This window comes from Coenobita brevimanus, chromosome 103, assembly GCF_032717465.1.
Source record: "Coenobita brevimanus isolate Jiangsu-jjx chromosome 103, ASM3271746v2, whole genome shotgun sequence".
In the NCBI taxonomy this organism is placed as follows: Eukaryota; Metazoa; Arthropoda; class Malacostraca; order Decapoda; family Coenobitidae; genus Coenobita; species Coenobita brevimanus.
The window spans coordinates 13,601,723-13,616,380 of NC_137056.1; the positions used below are offsets into that span (position 1 = coordinate 13,601,723).

General features: G+C 40.2%; 1 protein-coding gene across 1 annotated transcript in view; it reads left to right on the forward strand.

Moving 5' to 3' along the window:
* Window positions 1–14,658, forward strand: part of LOC145415590 (gamma-aminobutyric acid receptor alpha-like) — a 336,377-nt gene that overhangs the window by 89,405 nt on the left and 232,314 nt on the right. The window lies entirely within an intron of this gene.

Below are 14,658 nucleotides of genomic sequence, written 5' to 3' on the forward strand. Positions count from 1 at the left end.
TAACAGATCGGTATATGTTAAACTACAGAATGTTGTGAAATTTTTTTTTGGCCTATTTGATGAAGCCAGGATTCCGTGGGCTTGAATGATGAGTGCATGGAAGCATGGCCCATTGAATTGGGCTGTCTGGACATTGCTATTCCTCACCCTGCCCTATGGTGGGAAAGGAGGTCTACTGTAGATGATATATATATATATATATATATATATATATATATATATATATATATATATATATATATATATATATGGAGCCTCTGTGGTAAAGTGTGCGTTTTCGTACACTGAAGAACGAGGGTTCGCGCCTCGCCAGGGTAATAAACTTTGGGAGCGTTCTTCTGGCCATGTACTGCTTGGCGGACACAAGGGATGCTGTGGTTAAACCAGTGTCGCATACTGTAAAGTATGCTTGCACCTAGTCGCTTTCGCGGGCCGATTACACTTGGTTTACAGACTACATACACATCCAAAGCCACCCCAACACTACAGTAATACTAACAAGCACTACGTACAATCTCTACGAGACAGCCTAAGCCACTTGGCAGAGATGCATTGGCTGTATCCTCCCCACTTCGGACGGGATAGGCCGGTCCTGCAGTAGACACTCAAACGGCAGATGAGATTAAATACATACATATATATATATATATATATATATATATATATATATATATATATATATATATATATATATATATCCCATTAGATCCCAGGGGTGCTGGGCGAGGCATCGCACTGGGAGGGTACTAAGTGAACCGCCCTCCGCCTATCGGCTCATAGTCAGAAGCTCATAGGTCCTACCCGGGGGTTCCTACTTTATAAAGGCTTGAAAATCCCGGTTCTGACCAATACTCGGGACACTGGGCTTCAATAGGATATATATCATCCAGACCTCCTTCCATCCAGACCTTATATATATATATATATATATATATATATATATATATATATATATATATATATATATATATATCCATCATCCAATCCTACATTGCCCCATGAGGAGCGTAGAAGCCCGGGGCTAGGCAGTTGGTCCTGACATTTAAGATGAGACTGACCAGCCTCACTCATCCCTGAGTGGCATTACATGAGCAATAAACCCCAACCACCCCTTGGATATAAACCTTCAACGGCTCAATCCTATTGGAGTGCTAAGTACCCACTAAACCACCAGGCACCAATATTTGGTTATATGGTTACCACCCAGCGTAGTACATAGTTTCCTGGTGTACAGGAAACCATTTGGCTTGTCACTCAGTGTAGAGTCACCCACAGGCAGAAGGAAGAGGAAAGAATGAAGGAAAGAAAGACAGAAGAGGGAGTATAAAGTCACCCGTAGGCAGAAGGAAAAGGAAAGAATGAAGAAAAGAAAGACAGAAGAGTATGGAAGGAACGAAGGATGGAGGAAAGGAAAGGGCAGACACCCGAGAGCAGCACTACATCGAGTGAGTGAATGGTGAGCGCCCCCACCTACCACAATATATATATATATATATATATATATATATATATATATATATATATGTATATATATATATAATATTTAAGGAACAGAAGAACCAGTAAATGTTTATTGCAACGTTTCGGAGACGACATTCTCCATCATCAGGCAATCTAAAATTAACAATAATCTACAATTAAAATGTATAGCGAACAACATTCGGAGTTGAGAATTCAGCAAAGTCGAGCACATAGTTAAAAAAAAAAAAAAAGGCCTGAAGGGGAACAGATAAAATAGGAATGCACTAAGTAAGCCACAAAAGAAAGAAAGCATAGAAGCACTAAAAAATAGAACAGAGAACCATAGCATGCATAATCAACACGTAACTATTGCTGACATTATCCAATTAAAAGCACAATAGCTCAATAGCTTTTCAGTATTTACAGGTGAAGGCTTATATTTACGTGTCAATATGGACTCGTTGATACACAGCTCCCTCTCTGAGGGCTGCAATGACAAACCGTAAATGACTCTATACGGATGGAGTGGTCTGACTCGAGTGCACGTTGCCATGTGGCACTGAAAGAGGGATTATGTAGTGGCCTCTTTGTTCGAACTAATCTTGCCAAGTGTTCGGCATTTGGTTTTGCTAATATACACTGCATTATAGCAGCGACACTCATATTTATACACCACAGCGGGCTGCAGACCTTTGGGAACCAAATCCTTAAACATGAAGACTCTAACCTGTGTGACCAGCTATGAATATTAATCGAACATTTAGCTGTGGATAGAATTCCGTAAATAGTTCAGAAGGAGGTAGACAAACAATTGCCCTTTCTGGATATTTTAGTTATTCATGCAGGTAATTCATTTTCTACCAGAGTATACATGAAGCCTACTTTTACGGATCTTATGACAAAATTCTCCTTTATTTCTGTTAATAAGGAATTTAGTTGCAATTCTAATTACTTCAGCGTACCACATCCGTTCAGATTACCTCAGTATCCACTCAGAGCTTCGGTTCCTCAGGATCATAGGCGTACGCGCTGAGGGGCGAGGGGGGAGGGGGGCTGTTGCTCCCCGGAATCGGGCAGAAATGAAAGAAATTCGGGCAAGTGGTCACGACCCACACCTGAAACAAAATTTTGCTTAAACACAGTATACGACTTGAGCAATGAATTTTAATACGATAGAAATGCATATACCATAGCACCAGTCGAGCAGGGCAGTACTCCCAAGGTGGGTGGAAAGCTGGTGACAGGGAGAGCCGGAGCTCCCGTTTCATCAGCCCTCGGGACTAGTTCCTGACCATCCCCCTTTGCTGAACTTTTTCAGTGTTTCAGTAACACAGAGAGTATGGTCAGCATGCTCTCTAATACATGTTTCTCTAACTCTCAACACCAAACTACATATACAGTACACACTACACTTCCTTTTCAAAATTGAAAAATTAAAATGGCGCATGTTAGTGATGCCTTGGAGTACCCAGGAGGGTAAACCATAAATGCCCCCACCAGCCGCCCCTCTCCCGGTGACGACTTTAAGAGCTGCCTGGAACCACTGTCTGACTCACTTCTCCATTTCTGCAACATTCGCGGCCTTTCCTCAAACATTCTCTCTGTTGAACATCACCTCTCCTCCTCTAAACCTCACCTTCTTTTCCTTACTGAGACTCAGCTGTCTGAGTCAACTGACAGCAAACCCTTTTCTGTATCCTCCTACATTCTCTATATTCATTTCCAAGCCAAAGGTGGCTGTTGTGTATATGTACACAACGACTTATCCTGCTCTCATGTTCCTGAACTTGATTCTTCTGAACTCTCTACTCTCTGGCTTCAGCACTCCTGTCATTATCTGAGTAAATATATCTGCACTGTTTACTTATCCCCTAATTCTACTATCAAATTTTCTTTGACCATCTTACTTGTATGATGGAACACATTCTATCCATTTCTCCTATCTCTGAAATCTCCATTCTAGGAGATTTCAATGTTCACAACCACCTTTGGCTCTCCTTTCCTTTCACTGATCCACCTGGTGAACAAGCTTACTTCTTTTCTATCCTTAATGACCTAGTGCAGCTTGTACAGCACCCTACCCGTATCCCTGACCGTCTTGGAGAGAGCTCCAACATCCTTGACCTCTTCCTTACAACTAATCCTTCTGCTTACGCTGTTGATCTTTCCTCTCTGTTGGGCTCCTCTGATCACAACCTTATTACCTTAACCTGTCCTATCACTCTGGTACGCCCTGTGGACCCTCCAAAGAAACGTCGACTGTGACACGTTGGAGCTGCAGATTGGGAGGTCCACAGGCAATACTTCTTTGATTTTCCATGGAATTATTACTGCTTCCGTGGCCGTGACCCATCTGAGTGTGCCTTGCTCATTACGGAGGTTATTCTGTCTGCCATGGAAGCATACATTCCTTTCTCATACCCTTTGACTAATGCAAGACAGCCTTGGTTTAATCACTCTTGTTCTAATGTTGTCTGCAACAAGGTGAGGGCCTATAAAAGGTACCAGAGCCAACCCACCCCTGAATCACATCTTTTTGTGTTCTTCCCGGAATCATGCTAAGTCTGTTCTTCGCTCTGCTAAAAATAATTTCATCCGTACTAAATGCACTCAACTCTCCAACTTGAGTTCTTCCCGCTCCTTCTGGCACCTTGCCAAGAACCTTTCTAACAACTTTACCTCATCATCCTTCCCTCCTCTTTTCAACTTTGATGGCTTTGTAGCTATTTCTTCTATTGATGAAGCTGATTTCTTCACTTAGACTTTCTCCTCCAATTCCACCTTAGACGATTCTGGTGCTGTTCCTCCATCAATTCCTCCCTCTGACTTCCTCATGGCTGACATTAAAATGTCTTCAGCTGCCATCTCTGGCTTCGATATTAACATGGCATATGTGCCTGACGGGGTCCCTCATGTTGTCCTCAAGAACTGTGCTTCTGTGTTTGCACCCTGCCTAGGTAAGCCTTTTTGCCTTTGTCTGTGAACTTCTACCTTTCCTTGTTGCTGGAAGTTTGCTCTCATTCAGCCAGTCCCAAAGAAGGGTGACCATTCCCAACCCTGTATCGTCCAATTGCTTTAACATCCTGTGTCTCAAAATTTTTGAGTCTATTCTTAACAAAAAAATTTTAAAGCATCTTTCCTATCACAACCTTCTTTCTGATCGTCAGTATGGGTTCCGTCAGGGACGCTCCACTGGTGATCTCGCCTACCTCTCAGACTCCTGGTCATCCTCCTATCAGGACTTTGGCGAAAGCTTTGGAATTGCACTTGACATCTCAAAGGCTTTTGATCGAGTCTGGCATAAATCTTTAATTTCCAAACTCCCCTTTTACGGTTTCTATCCTTCTATATGTGCCTTCATCTACAACTTCCTTTCTGGTCGTTCTATAGCCGCTGTTGTAGACAGCCATCGTTCTTCTCCTAGATCTATCAATAGTGTTATTCCTCAGGGCTCTGTCCTATCACCAACTCTCTTCCTTTTATTCATCAGTGATCTTCTAAGCTGTACATCTAACCCTATCCACTTGTACGCTGATGAATCCACCCTTCACCTTTCCATTCGGTTCCCGCAACGTCCATCCCAGCAGTTACTTCAACAAACAAGGGATGAGGCTATGGCACACCTAATGTCTGACTCGGTTCGTATCTCTGACTGGGATAAAAATAATCTCGTTGTTTTTAACGCACCAAAGACTCAGTTTTTACACCTATCAACCCGACAGAATCCTCCACAGGAGTACACACTAATGTTTAATGATATCCAGCTCAAGCCTACTTGAACATGCTTGGGGTTTCATTCACTCGGGATTTATCTTAGAAAGATCATATTACATCTCTTGTAAAATCTGCTTCCAAGAGATTAGGTGTGTTAAGCCGACTCCATACCTTTTTTACCCCTGCACAGTTGTTGACTCTCTACACGGGTTTTATTCGCCCCTGTGTAGAGTACAACTCTCATGTGTGGGGAGGCTCCCCACATACAGCTTTTCTGAATAGAGTCAAAGGCTTTTCGTCTCATTAACTCTTCTCCTCTTACTGGCTCCCTTCATTCTCTCTCTCTTCGCCGCACTGTTGCCTTTTTATCTCTCTTCTATCGCTACTTCCATGGTCACTGCTCCTCTGAACTGTCTGCTTGCATCCCTTCACCTCTACGACGGGCGTGTAGCACCCGCCTAGCAGCAAACTCGCTTCCCTTTTCTGTCCAACTCTATAATGCAAGAGTTAACCGCTACTCCCAGTCTTTCATTTATGCAATAGGTCAACTCTGGAACTGTCTCCCCCTTGCTGTATTTCCTTCTTCCTATGAACTCCAGTCTTTCAAACGCAGTGTGTCCAGGTAAATCGAAATGAACAGATCTTGAATTTGGCTCACTTTTGTACTGTTTTGGTTTTTTTATTGGAAGGAATTGTTTGCGGGCTCGTAGCTTTTGGTTGCTTCTTACTCGTAAAAAAAAAAAAAAAAAGACGGGTTAAGGGGATATAAGTAGAAGAGACTGATCGAATTTTATACTGATAAAATAACTGATTAAGCTGGTGGAACAGCTACCTCATATTAGTAAGGCGTTGCTCACCTTGACAAATGATGCAGATCCCAGGACTTATTTGGACAGTTGTGCGTTACTGAATTCCATATGCGATTTTGATTTCCTGATTGACTTGGTTTTGCTGAAAATTATCCTGTATAGCACAAACAGCCTCAACAGACATCTTCAGGGGAAGACTATGGATGTCATAACAGCCAGGAGGTCAGCTATAACGACCAAAGAGACTCTACATGATGCAAGAACTGAGGAGAATTCCGAAGGTGCTTGGAAGAGTGCAGGTAAGTTGCGTGATGCTGCGAAGTTAATCATCCAAGACACGCAGTTCTCCTTCAAAGAAGCGAGAGTTCCAAGCAGAATGGTGTCCCGTCGATTTCAAGCCCTAGTTGGAGAATCAGCAAACGAAGACCCACTGGATCAAACAGCGAAAGACTTTCATCGTGTATCAACCTACAATGCCTGTCCAGATAAGGTTGTTATGGAGACTGAATCAGGATTAGATGGAAATGATCAAGCTGTGCTCTATACACTCGGCTATGTCATTCTCACACCTGATTCTCCGGACGACTCAGATGAGCATTACGAACGTCTTGCATCGCATTATGGTGTTGATCAGGACCTGCTCAAAGCAGAAAAAGCAATATTCACCAACTTTGTCAAGCACGATCATACACGCCAGTCAGACTCAGACGCGCAGCCAACTGCAGCCAGTGTTGTGGAGACTTCGTACAAAAATGATGTACTGTACATCGCGTGCTGCCTGTGTTTAACAGGACCGCCGGCATTCTACCAACCATTCCAGCGACGTCTTGTTCAGCAGAACGCAGTTTCAGCGTGCCCCGAGGTTTGAAAACGTATTTGAGGAGCACAATGAGTCAGGCTTGTCTGAGCAGTGTAGCCAAACTGAATATAGAGCGACATTATACAAATTTGTCTGTTGGCAAGAATTTGGACCACACAGTGGATATATTTGCTTCTGTGCAAGGAAGAAAGCTGTATTTCTTCTAGAGATGCCAGTACTCAGAGGTTAGAACACAGACTAGCTGCAAACCATTCCATGTATTTATGCTACCTTCCCTGTATAATTCTGTCTTCCATTACTGGGTTTTCCACTCCCAGCGAATTCATGAAATTTAGCATTACTGAACCCAGTATTTTCTTAAGCAATTGCGTGAGCTGTGTCTCAATATGACAATAATATTTGTAGATCTCGGTTGAAAACAATAATTGCTGTCAGTATTGCTATATTTTTCTATTTCTGTGTGCTTTTTGTTGCGAGTTTCGGCGCAGTTCTGTTGTCTGTGCATAATCTCGTGCGTTTTTTGCTAGTACTCTACAGCTGACTCGGGCTCTTGAACGAGTTTCGATGTTATACGGTTTCGTCGATGATGTAATCACATGGATGACAGTTTGGAAAATTTGGGGGCAAGTCGAATGCTCAGCCTCCCCAAACTCGACAGCCCCCGTACGCCTATGCTCAGAAGCAAAGTGGTTCTTAATGGTTTCTCGTTTGGTTTTACTGATTTGTATATAGATAAAGCTTTAGACAGGATTTTGAACCCTAGATTACAAAGATCCACTAAAAAAAAGGATGTTTATTTTTCCATCCCTTTCCTAGGTAAGCGTAGTTTTGCCCTGTGAAACAGATTAGTGAAACTATTTAGGGAATTCTATCCACAGCTAAATGTTCGAGTAGCTAATATTTAAAGCTGTTTACACAGTTTAGAGTCTTCAGGTTTAAGGATTTGGTTCCCAAAGGTCTGCAGTCCGCTGTAGTATACGAGTGTCGCTGCTGTTCGAATTCACGAACACTTGGCAAGATTAGTTCGAACAAAGAGGCCACTATATAATCCATCATTCAGTGCCATATGGTAACATGCACTCGAGTCAGACCACTCCATCCGTATAGAGTCATTTACGGTCTGTCATTGCAGCCCTCAGAGAGGGAGCTGTGTATCAACGAGTCCATATTGACACGTAAATATCAGCCTTCACTTGTAAATACTGGAAAATCTATTGAGCTATTGTGCTTTTAATTGGATAATGTCAGCAATAGTTACGTGTTGATCATACATGTTGTGGTTCTCTGTTCTGTTTTTTTTAGTACTTCTATGCTTTCTTTGTTTTGTGTCTTAAGTTAGTGCATTCCTATTTTATCTGCTCATCTTAAGGCATGTTTTCTTAAACTTTTTGCTCGACATTGCTGAATTCTTAACTCTATGTTGTTCTCTATACATTTTAATTGTAGATTATTGTTAATTTTAGATTGCCTGATGATGGAGAATGTCGTCTCAGAAACGTTGCAATAAACATGCTGCACAACGTACTTTTTCTTCTGTTCCTTAATCGCCTCCACTTCCCAAAGGATGTGTCTGTTGCTCATATATATATATATATATATATATATATATATATATATATATATATATATATATATTTTGCAAAGAAGTAGTAACAAGATAGAAAATTCTCTTTAAAACTAAAAGGTTAGTTTTTTGTTTAGTTGGGGTTTTGAATGTACTTAATTGTTTCATTCTTCACTTACGTTTAAATAAGGTCCTTATATATTTACTATTAGTCATGCTGACAATATAGGACAAATAAAGTGCCTCATGATCGCGTGAGGTGGGCAAAACCTTCGTAGTTCAATATGTTTTTCAGAGTAGGCTATTGACCATCGTGTTTACTACTTCTTTGGAAATTGCGATGTCGGCAGCAGATGTCTTACTTGGTATGCAGTGTGTATATATATATATATATATATATATATATATATATATATATATATATATATATATTAGAGAAATGAAATGTTATTCGAGAAAACAAACTATATATATATATATATATATATATATATATATATATATATATATATATATATATATATATTAGAGAAATGAAATGTTATTCGAGAAAACAAACTTAGCTGAGGGTTAGAGGTGGATACTTATCCATGCGATTTTGAAAGTTTAGTTTAGTATCACAGTTTATTATGTTAGAGAATATTTTATTCTATTTACGGTATTTACTAGTATAATGAAGAAATGCATAGTTTCATGTGAACAGAATCGTTTCCCAATATAGATATATTTTTTTCCAGTATTATCTTTAGAAAAAGTCGGCTGATCTACTGTGAATTATTTTCGACAGCCATATTATCATGTCCTTTAAACATTTTGAATATTACTTGAATTAAACCTCGACCTGTGCCTAGGTAAGGTAAAGAGATTCAGGACTTCTAAGTGCTCCTCGTCTGATTAATTTCTCAGTTTTGGTATCATTTTTGCCACCCTCCACTGTATTCTCAAGTTTCTCTATATCTTTTTTTTATAATGGTCTAAGTGTGGGTATACTAGTGAATTACACTAGATGAGGATGATATTTCTCTAGTTTTTTTTCGAATGCTTTACCGATGAACCCGATTACTTTGTTGGCTTTCCTAAGAGGCTTCATACACTGTTTGCTTAGTTGTAAGTCACTTCATACTGTACTTCTTGAGTCTTTTTTTTTTTTATGGTTAACATTATCTAGCTGAATATTATCCATGGTGAAATTGGCCTTTTCGTTTCTGTTTTCAAAGTATATCACTTTGCATTTACTAATATTTTAATCCAGCTGCCACATTTGGACCCAGTTAAAAAGCCGATCAAGGCCACTATGAATTTCCTACCACTGTAAGGATGTGTCTGTTCTATTACAAATTTTAGTATCATTGGTAAATTTAGATATAATACACAGTAAACCATCGTCAATATCATTATATTAAATGCATAATAGCACTCAGTGCTAAGCGATGAAGCATTGCGCTTGAAACACCTTTCCAATGTGATTTTTTCTATTTATTACGACTGTGTTTATGTCCTGTAAGCCACTAGTGTCGATCCACCCGAACACAATGCCTCTGAACCCGTGCGCCTTTAGTTTCTTATGTTTGTGGGAACCTTTATCAAACACTCTTTGACAATCAAGATTCACAGTGGCAACAAATTTGGTCTCATCGTATATGTTGAATATACCAGTGAAGAAATCCAAGATATACGCAAGGCAAGAGCGATTCTTCCGAAAACTATGTGAATCGTAGACGAGTATATTCATTTCAAAATGTTCAACAAATCTGACTCTGATGACAGTCTCCAACAACATGCAAACCAAAGATGATAGCCTGCTGGACGATAATTTTTTGGCTATGATTTATTTTTTATTTTTTAAATCTCAGCTACATTTATTACCTTCCGCTCATGAGACACAAAGGATTTATTGATACCTCAGCTAATGGCTTTGTTATTTCATATTTTGCCTCCATCAAAATGTACAGAGAAATTTTATCTTGCCCCAGTGTTTTATTTACTTTATGTTTACTGGTGGCAAACAGTACGTCTTTGTGACTAAAGGAATACCGCTAATCATGTGTCCCTCTTCTAAAAGAACAAGGAAAGCTGCACGAACGGACTCGGCATTTTCTACTGTAAATACCGGTGCAATGAACGTGTTGAAAATATTATTCATCTCAGTTTCATCGCCAGTATGTTCTCCATAGTCTGTGATTCTACTGCTTTAATCTAGCCCATATTTTCAACCTTTTATAGCTAATTTCACGTACTTTAGTGGCACTAAAAGACAATTCAGTGGCTTTCCACCCTTTCCACAGCGCTTCTTCATGACTAGCATCCTATTAATAATCAGTATTCGACATGGTGACGTGGCAATTTTAGGCAAAATTAAAGCAAAAATAGCATATTGAGCCAACTGTTGCTTATATTATCAAAGTTTCCTAAGGCAATAATAGGGGTTATATCCATAAGTCCCTGATTATGGTTACCTTTTACAAACGAATGGCTATCATGGGTTATGAATTTTTTTTTCGTAGAGTCGGTCATTTATAATGCTTGTCCGTCCCTCACCAACTCAGTCACTGAGGCAAAATATAGAAGAGCCCTGGCTCAGTGGGTAAATTCTGAGTCACTTAGTTTGTAAAACAATCCATCTCAGGTTAATGCGTTTAGCTCGGTTAAAGGGAGTATCTGAGTGAAATACAAAAATGATCCGAGAGGAATTAAACCATCAATATTACCTTTCAAGAGATGTATTCTGGACATGTTTTCAACTTTCTGGAATAATGTTTTGGAGGGAAAAAATGCGATTCAGCGAGTTTTTGGTGATTTTTGTCGATTTTCGCGAATTTTCAAAATTTATCTAGTCCTACAATTTTCCATCAATTTGCCTGAAATCATTACCATATATAGTCCCTACACAGAGGATCACAAAAATAATCGTAGATTTTCAATAAACATTTCAGTTTACTCCAAAAAAATAAAAATTATTTTTTTCAGCAGTCTGATCATTACCCATACCTCCAAAACATGCTTAAAAAAAAAAAAAAAAAAGTCCCTCTGCACCCTCTCCTCCTCACCTGTGATTACTTCGAATCTTTGCATCGAACCTCTCGCGGTTCAGACGTAGTACAGAGAGGACTGGTAGTGTTAAGTGTTAAACTCGGATACTTGGCTGAGTGTTCTATACATGCATACATAATAAAATGAAACGCCGAGAACTCCTGCCCCGAGCTGTCGACGCAAAGCGTCGATCGGTACGATTCCGTCAAGCTTTGTGCAAGGACTCGCCTTACAACATCCATGACAAGGTTCATTGTTAGTTGAAATGTGACTATAGATAAACTAAGTCTACCCCATCTGACCTTGATAACCTAATCAGTTCATCCCATCATACGGTATCAGTGATCAAAATCCATCGAGGGGTTCAGGACATATTGCGACCACACCCATATGACCTTGGCCTTTGACCCCTTGACCCTGCCTACCTAATCAACTAAGCGTCCTTTCATACTGTATCACTGACAAAAATTTGGTAGAAATCCGACAAGGGCTTCAGGAGATATCGCCCCATACCCACCTTGGCCTTTGACCCCATTACCCCTTGCTGACCTAATCAGTTCATCGTCCCTTCATACTGTATCACTCACAAAAGCATGGTCGAAATCCGTCTAGGGGTTCAGGAGATACCGCTGCAACAAGGATAAACTGTCGACCCCATATGGCCTTGACCTTTGACCCACTGGCCTAGATGACCTAATCAACTCATCATCTCCCCATACTGCATTACTGACAAAAGTTTGGTGGAAATCAATCGATGGGTTCAGGAGACATGGCGGCCACATGAGGGTTACGGAAGAAAGGACCCACGCACGCAGGCACCCACGCATGAAAGGACGGACAGAGAAATCATTTATTGCCCTCTCCACCTTTAGGTGGGCGGAGGCATAGTAATGCATGCATACATAAAGCATACGTGTATACATATTCTCATTCATGGACACAAAACATACCAACAAGAACAGGAAACTCAAAACAAAATATACATACAGACATACAATCACATATAATAAGCTACTGCATGCAAGCATATACATACAAAAACGAACATATAGCACAAAACAAACGCCGTATTCAACCACGTTTCGCAACGCGGTTCCCACCTCATACATCTGATAATGACTGAGATGTGTACAAGACTAATTAATTTCACCTTTACTACATTTTGCAGAATATTAAACCACAAGGTAAGATCCTCCTGCGCTCACACACACACACACACACACACACACACACACACACACACACACACACACACACACACACACACACACACACACCTCAACTCCCATTCTCCCCTCTTAAATATATTCCTCTCCCTCTCCCTCTCCCTCTCCCTCCCACATCACCCTTCCTTCCCGTCCATCTCGCCATCCAACTTTCCCCTCTCTCATCCTACACATCTCTCTCTCTCTCTCTCTCTCTCTCTCTCTCTCTCTCTCTCTGTAACTAGCTACCTTTATTGTTCCACTTATCGTCTCTATTTATCTATCTATCTATGTGAGTAGCTAGTTTGATCTTTCTGTATATCATCTCTATCTAACTATCTCAGTCTACAGTTTCTACATATTCATCATTTTATCTACCAGGCACCCATTCTTTGTCTGTCTGTCTGTCTGTCTGTCTGTCTGTCTCTGTCTGTCTGTCTGTCTGTCTCTCTCTCTCTCTCTCTCTCTCTCTCTCTCTCTCTCTCTCTCTCTCTCACTAGTTAGCTTTATTGTATTACCGCTAGTTTGATCTTTCTTTATATCATCTCTAACTATCTCTGTCTACAGTTTCTACATATTCGTCTTTTTATCTACAAGGCACCCTTTCTCTCTCTCTCTCTCTCTCTCTCTCTCTCTCTCTCTCTCTCTCTCTCTCTCTCTCTCCATTCCCAGCCGCCCACCCACACCTTCTTGCCTCGTACCCAACCTCTCACCACTACCCCACAATTGCATATTCCTGACAAATCGCATTACGGAAGGTTGGTATTAGTGCCGTATGGTGGCGTGCGAGGGTGTGCAGCATCATTTACTGGAGGGCAAGTGAGGCTCGGGAACGGGCTTATTAGCTTATGTCAAGATTTAGATATATATGCTCTGTCAGGAGGAAAAGTTCGCTCACTATTACGCTATGTCTCCTTCACCCTTCTTGCCTGTCCGTCACTCCCCTTCCTGACGTATCATATCAAAGTGCATCATCTATACGCAGGGAAACATACCAAAGGTCTTCCAGCTTAAGATTATTTGTTTGCAGAGGAAAAATGAGAAGCAGGAGAGGTGAAATATATCGAGAACTGTTTTCCCCGTACACACACACACACACACACACACACACACACACACACACACACACACACACACAAACGTCTTCATACCTTACTTAGTTTTCTCTTTACCCTTCAGTGTTCCTCATAACCTTCCCCTTCCTTCTCGCCCTCCTTTCCCCCACATACTCTTTCGCCCCTTCTCCTCGACTCTATAACGCAGACTGAGAAGCAGATGTGGGAATTATAATAATGGATTATTCAAGCCTGCAAAAACAATGTACACATGTAGTTAAGAAAGGCAGCAAATAATTGGATTCATAGGTAGAGCATTCGAATACGCATTACATGTATTATCATCCTCACCTTGCTTAACTTTCTGGTTCGCCCACACCTAGAGTTCTGTTTACAGTTCTGGTCACCATGTATACTATACCATATATATATATATATATATATATATATATATATATATATATATCATCATCAGCCGTTTGAGTATCTACTGCAGGACCGGCCTATCCCGAATATATATATATATATATATATATATATATATCATCAGCCGTTTGAGTATCTACTGCAGGACCGGCCTATCCCGAATATATATATATATATATATATATATATATATATATATATATATATATATATATATATTTATATATATATATATATATATATATATATTTAATTTATAAATTTACTCTATATATATAGCCTGTGTGTGTGTGTGTGTGTGTGTGTGTGTGTAGAGGTGTGGAGGGTTCAGAGAAGAATGATAAAAAATTTAAAAATTGTAACGTAGGCCTACGTAGAATGACAAACAAACCTTACGTGCAGCAACCTGATAAAAAAATATATATATATTATTATTATCTGTTTAACTAACGGCTTACTACAAAGGCATCTACAAAATTTTCAATGGACGTGAAATTAATGTCCGGCGGCAGAGGGGCGACTTACCCAAAAGCGACTTTTGAGATAATTTGTCCTTAAAGTTAATGTGTCTGTA